Below are 6914 nucleotides of genomic sequence, written 5' to 3'. Positions count from 1 at the left end.
TGCACAAGGACACACACACAACACACAGCTATGCTGTGCTAGGGCACACACACACAGCACTGCTGAGTGAGGTCTTACACACACAGCTTTGCTGCGCAAGTGCACACACACATAGCTGTGCTGCGTGACGGCACACACAGCACTGCTACGCGAAGGCACACACACGCACATCTTGTCCGGCAGCGAGGCAGGAACTCCTAGCATCGTACATAACTATGATGCTAGGAGCCCGGCTCCCTGCAGTGTGTTCTGTCCGGGACTTGCGGCCGAAATACGTTCCGTCCATTACGGACGTAACATGCTCGTGTGAACCCAGCCTTAGCGTGGATAGTGCAACCAAGGCAGTGCAGGCTCTTACGTCTGTCCTGTGTAATGCTTCAGTGCAATAATTAGTCGATTTTTTTCATTAATATTCATAGCCCAGCTGGCCTTAGTGGCAGTCATGTGGAAGAATCTCTGATGAGGATGGGGAAGTGGAGCTATACAATGGGGCACATTTATAAATACTGTTGCAAACTGGTTTTGAACTAGATATAGAAAAAAAAATGGTGCAATCACGTGTGCAATATTTACTGAGAATGTGATGGTCTTTTTTGCATGTTTTCCTTCTGGCTGACTGTTCTCAGTGGTTCAATTTTTATTTCTAATCCATTTTACTAGCGTCAAAATACATCAGCAGGAGATATGAAGGTTTTATCCACTTTTTAATTTGTTTAAAGGAACTACAAAACTTGTAAGTCCCTTTATGTCACAAACACATTTTGGCTAGAGACGTTTATTCGGGTGAATGTTATACAGAATTAACGTTGCCCATTTCTGTGAAATTCTAAAAGCAAAAAGCAAAATAAGGACACAAAATCCCGCAGACAAGCATTTCTCTATAACTTAAAAGCTTTTCATATCAACCCTGTCACTACCGTGGGGTCTGCAGCATGATATAATACATTTCCAGCAGGAAATTAATTACAAAATCAAATATTATTGTATAAAGAACGAACAATCCATTTACTATAGAAGTTACTGTATTATGGGAAATGCAGAATTTGTAGAAGAATTTCATTAGACAGGCTTCCTAGGGCTTGCTAGCAGTTGACATAAGACACTTACAAATGGACCACAGTTGCAGCATGTTGGATGGTCTCGGTTGACATGGTCCATCAAACATCTGTATTGAGAGCAAGTACAATTCCTTTGATGAATTTGTCCTCATTATATGCATGATAGTTTTAATTATATTTTATCATGCAGTGACTCAGATGAAGAGTAACAGACCATAGGCACCTGCAATGCACCCACTGGTATGAACCCATGCCAATGGAGGTGGGGTGAGGGGTCAAGATATCAGCCATATTCCTAGCAGATATAAAATATATAATTGGTGGAGAAAAGCACTAAAATCTTTAGCACTTATGTAAGGTTCCAGTTTTAACCAGCCATGACATAAAAAAAATAAAATAATAATAATAAAAAAAAATGTCTGCATTGACACGAAATACCAGCACTAATAAATGCATGGAAAGAAGTTTGGGGATGGTGAGACCCCTGTATAGCTCAAACAACCAACATGTTTTTGTAGAGTTCACACCTGCACAATAGTCATAGAACATAATCGTAAAATTAAACACGGTTAATCCCAGTAAATGAAGCTTTAACAAGTGTTAACAAAAAGATTTGTGTCTTATAAAAGCCCCAGATAATATACACGGTTACCGTCCGACCCGTATAAACGCTGCTTTCTACAGTAGAAATCTGAAGTTCCTTAAAATGAATTTGGTTGTTCTCCCAAAGTGAGTTTTCCTGGTAATAAAAGTTATATTTCGTATTGTGAAAAGTTTCTTGCTAAAGGGGAATAAACAATTTTAACACTGAAGGAGAACAGTAGTGAACCGGACAGTCTAATTGTTTGCTGCATCAGCCTGCCGAGACCAGCCTTCTTCCTCCACTCCGGAGTCATACTCCTCCTCTGTCACCTCTTTATTTTGTGTTCTATGGAGAGAAGAAGGAGTAAATCAATTATTTTACATTCTGACTATGTAAATTTAAGGCACAGGTTGACACTTGAAAACAATTTTAAACTTAAAGTCTCGTGTATTTCATTTTAGTTCCCTTAATTAAATGTAGAAGATAAATATGGTACTTTTTTTTTTTTTATTAATCTTGTAACCATTTATATTTTATTTTTTAAAAGAACTTTCATGGGGCAGCCTTATTCAAGAGACACAAACTATCTTCCCGTACTGGGTGTATAGACCGTGAAGAAGGGTGTGTGCGCGCTTTATGGGAGCTGCAACGAATGGCAGTTAATTAGTTAAAAACAGAAAAAGGTCATCGATTATCAGTCTTGGGAAGTCAAGTACAGCCCCTTCACTCATGAAGAAGTGAATTCCTTTACTTACCGAATATAGCTTGGCTCCTTTTTCCCTTCAACCACCTCCTGGTCCAACTCAACACAAACTATGTCAGTGTTTGGAACTTCAAACATGGGCTCAAGAAGCAGCTTTTCCTTAAAGAAGAAGAAAAAAAAACCCCATCAATGGCAAACCCATTTACATTTAGGATTTAAAAAAATAACAAAATTATATTATATAAGGTAATGGCTGTCCAACTGGCAGGCCTCCGTCACCCAACAATACTAAGCTGCTGCATGGTATGATGTACGTTGCTCTACATTTTCCACAGAAGAAAATACAATAGCTCCAGCGATAGGAAAGAATGTGGACTTACCATGATTGAGCGGAGGCCTCTAGCACCAGTTTTTCGTTCAAGAGCCAGTCTAGCAATGGCCCGCAGAGCACCTTCAGTGACGTTTAATTCACACAAAAACACAATAAATGAGTACAATGTAGTCAGACAGCTGAAGAAAAAAACCAAAAAACATCTCAACTTATATAAAAAGCTATTCAAATCAAACCTTATCCATGCTGAACAGAGCCTGGTATTGTGGCACAACAGCATTACATGGCTCTGTGAGGATGCGTACAAGAGTCTGTTCATCAAGGCTGTGAAGGGGCACCACTACAGGTAGACGTCCCACGAACTCTGGGATCATGCCAAACTCAATGAGGTCCCTTGCTTCCACGTGACGCAGCAGCCGGTCCTTCTCTTCAATGTCTTGTACAGCGTTAGATTCTGCACTGGAATTTGCTAGATCTGCTGCTGCAGCAACTCGACGACCTTTCCCCATATTAGAGGCTATGCCAAATCCCAAATACTGAAGAGCAGAGGGAATACAAAATGAAAACATAAAAGAGAGGAATAAAATAATTAAAGTTTACCTTCTACAAAGCTATTAATAGCACATGCGCATCTACAACTGGTCAGAGCTTTTACCAGTCATTCCTCTGGTTTATGCACACTATATTACGCTACCTGCGTCGATACATGTTGTTTTGCATGCCGTCCGTGCACCATTACCTACACCTGGGTGATCGGACTACTTCATACGTTTTGAAACTATGCACATTATATTGATACCCAAATTCAGAGGTTTAGGACAATTTATATTATGTAGATCAAGCAGCATGTTTTATATATAAATACTTGTAAATAAAGGGGTTGTCTGTCTAAGAAATTAGGGCTTATGTACGTCATATAGAGAGGAAACTCATGCCGCATCTAAGGGGTTAAAGGGACAAGATTGGAGTGCTCTCTAAATTTGGCTGTTGCAGTAGGATGTCGGCTGTATATTACATCTTCTGTGTCCATGCCACACACTTCAGGGTTAAATAGTCATTTAGATGGATATGCTCTGGAAAATGAAGATTTCTTTGCTATCAGGAGCACAAAGGCCAGGGTGCATTAAAGAGGGGAGTAGGCCCATAAGGTGCAAGAAGTTATGAGAAGGAGTATTGTGGACCATATCGGCATTATATAGCACCCCCAACAATTTGATAAATGAAATACTCAAGTTCTTCCTAGAACAGTTCAAGTAAATACAAGTGCATATCTAAATCACCGTGTCAGGCAGGAGAGAGCCTAAAAATCTCCAATGTATACGTGACACTTAAACATCTTAACTAGTAGAGGGCACAAACACAGGAAAGTAATCTGAACAGTCAGGGACTGCGTACACTTAGAACAGAGCTGCATATCTGCTGTTTATGTCGTCCTGTTGTGTGCAGAGGGAATCAGAAAGTAAAATGGGCCATTTTCAGGGGATATGTCAAACGTCTGATAAGTGGGGTCCCACCTAAACTATTAGTGGATATGCCATGAATGTGCAAAATTGGGAAACCTTTTTAAGGATTTAAAAACAAACCTTTTCATTCTTCCTCCTACTGATGATCCTGTCCAGGCCATTGAAAGCTCCAGATGATACAAACAGGATGTTTGTCGTGTCAACTTGAACGGTTTCACCGCGCAGCTTCCTTTGAGTTTTTCTCTGGGACATTAACAATAGTACCTTCAAGAAGCTTCAGCAAACCCTAAAAATGAGTTACCGCAGGTTTTTAGATTTATATATGATCAAGTCTACTGGCCGAAGAATAATAAGAATAATAGGAAGAATAATAATAGATGCACCAACACAGCAAAAATAAATACATTTCTATATGTCCTGGAAACAGTAATATTATATAAATATGACAAAGCTATACAGAACTATAGACTTCTACAGAGCAGGAGAAGTTAAAAAGTGTTTTATTTATTACCTACATGCACATAATCAAAAAAGGCTACAAATCAGCCATACCTGCTGCACGCCTTCTCCGCCCACATCCCTCAGCTGATGTATGCCAGGGACACTGCCAATCTTGTCAACTTCATCCAAGAATACAATGCCTGAGGTAAAAGAAAATTATTATCCTCTATTTAGATGCCATTTAAACGTAATTTTATTTTAGTTTTTTTTTACTGAGGCTTTGTACACATCTGCGTCAGAGGCTCTGTTGGAGGCCAAACTCACAATTTCCATCAGATTTCATAGGAAGAAAAGCAATGCACCACGAAGAAACCCGACATAAATCAATGGGGTCTGTCAGGTGCAGGTGATATCCTCCATGCGACAGATCCGGCATTGCGTCACAGTTTCCGTTTGTAACAGAAACCGCAATGAAATTGTGAATAGAGAAGAACACAGAGGAGCTGAGTACATGGAAAGTCAGATGAATTTATAAAATGAGAAGGACACTATACACAGGGAATATCCATAAATAAAATATATGGGATAGGTAGAGCTCCCCCATCCAAGCGCTGCTCGGCTGTTACTGTAACTCCCATAGAACAGAATTAAGAGAGGCGCGAGCATGCGTTACTGCCTCCCCCTGGAATCAGTGGCCAGCGGCCACCTCACCAAGTGGAACGGGGTCCAGGGAACCCCCGTTCACCACATTTGTGCGGGTCCCAGAGCTTAGACCAGCACCTATCACACATTTATAGCATATGCTGTGGATATGCCATAAATGTCTGAGATGAGAACTACCCTTCAATTCATAAAACTATAGCTTGAGAAGCCATAAACACACTAAAATCTATGTTGAAGCATGAACAGTATGGTAAAAAAAAAAAAAAGATGATTAATAACTACCCGTTCTCCTTCTAAATCAGTTACATGCTGCAATTGAGGTGCTATGACCAAATCAGACACGTTGACTGCCGACTGCCTTTAAGAAGAAGTCATATAATCAGCCTCTATCAAACGATCTTAAATATACAGGCATAAAATGTACACATAAAGTACAGTTAAGTTTACCGCTCAGACGTCACTGGTAACAGTCCAATATCATTCAGTATGGACACTCTCTCCCAGAAAAATGCAGTGGACAATGCGCAATCCAATGAGGGTGTGGATGGTAATTCTTATCCTTTTAGTTCCACCGAGCTCCTTATCGTCTCTCTCCACATTCAAAGAACTCCTGGTAGGAAAAGGATCTTATGTCTCTAATAGATGGAAAAAGTATATAACTGTACTTTATATATGCCATTTAGGGTATTTGTTGGATCACACCCAATTTAGTTTTGCCTGCTCCGGTCTGAGAGAGATATTGTGGGTATTTGAGCCAAGAGAAACCACCATTATATTTATAAAATATTGGTTCCGGTCCCGATCATGTGATTGCAGGGAAAGTTTGTTGATACAACAAACTTCCACGGTGACCGATTGCGGGTGCTGCAGTCGGTGTTCATGGCAAAACCGGAGGCCATACAACGGCCCTCCGGGTCTGCCATGCACGGAAGCCTCTGGCTGGCCCTCATAGGCTTCCTGTCAGTGTGACTCTCAGCGTCACGCTGAGTTTATAATACATTACATTACCTAGGTAGTATAATGTATTATAGAAGCTATCAGTGCTGCAGGTCTTCAAGTAAAAAAAAGGTAATTAAAAGGTTTTATAAAAGTGTAAAAATAAGTTACAAAAACAAAAAATGCTTTTTTTTCCTATAAAGTCTTTTATTATAGGAAAAAAATGAAACCGTTAAAAAAAAATAAAAAAAAATTATATATATATATATATATATATATATATATATATATATATATATATAAAAGTACACATATTAGGTATCACCGCCTTCATAATGACCCAAACTATAAAAATATAATCTTTCGCGCACGGTGAACGCCGCAACAGAATTAAAAAGCAATGCCAGAATCACTATTTTTTTGGTCACCACCCCTCCCAAAATATAGAATAAAAAGTGATCAAAAAGTCGCATGTACTACAAAATAGTAACAATAAAAACAACAACCCATTCCGCAACAAACAAAGTTCTTACACAGCTTTTTTGACTGAAAAATAAAAAAGTTACGGCTCTCAGAATATGGTGACATAAAAAATAAATTTTATAGAAAAGTGATTTTATTGCGCAAACACCACAAAACATTAAAAAAAACTATATAAATATGGTATCACCGTAATCGTATCAACAGACAGAATAAAAGGAATAAAGTAAAATGTCATTTATAGCGCACGGTGAAC

The 6914-nt window shown here is 39.1% G+C and overlaps 1 pseudogene; it reads right to left on the bottom strand.

Moving 5' to 3' along the window:
* Positions 1–743: 743 nt before the first annotated feature.
* On the bottom strand, positions 744–5015 carry LOC142750469 (ATP-dependent clpX-like chaperone, mitochondrial; annotated as a pseudogene).
* Positions 5016–6914: the final 1899 nt, after the last annotated feature.

The sequence above is a fragment of the Rhinoderma darwinii genome, chromosome 3, assembly GCF_050947455.1.
Source record: "Rhinoderma darwinii isolate aRhiDar2 chromosome 3, aRhiDar2.hap1, whole genome shotgun sequence".
Classification (NCBI taxonomy): domain Eukaryota; kingdom Metazoa; phylum Chordata; class Amphibia; order Anura; family Rhinodermatidae; genus Rhinoderma; species Rhinoderma darwinii.
The sequence above is the reverse complement of the archived record's forward strand: the minus strand, read 5'-3'. Positions and strand labels throughout refer to the sequence as shown.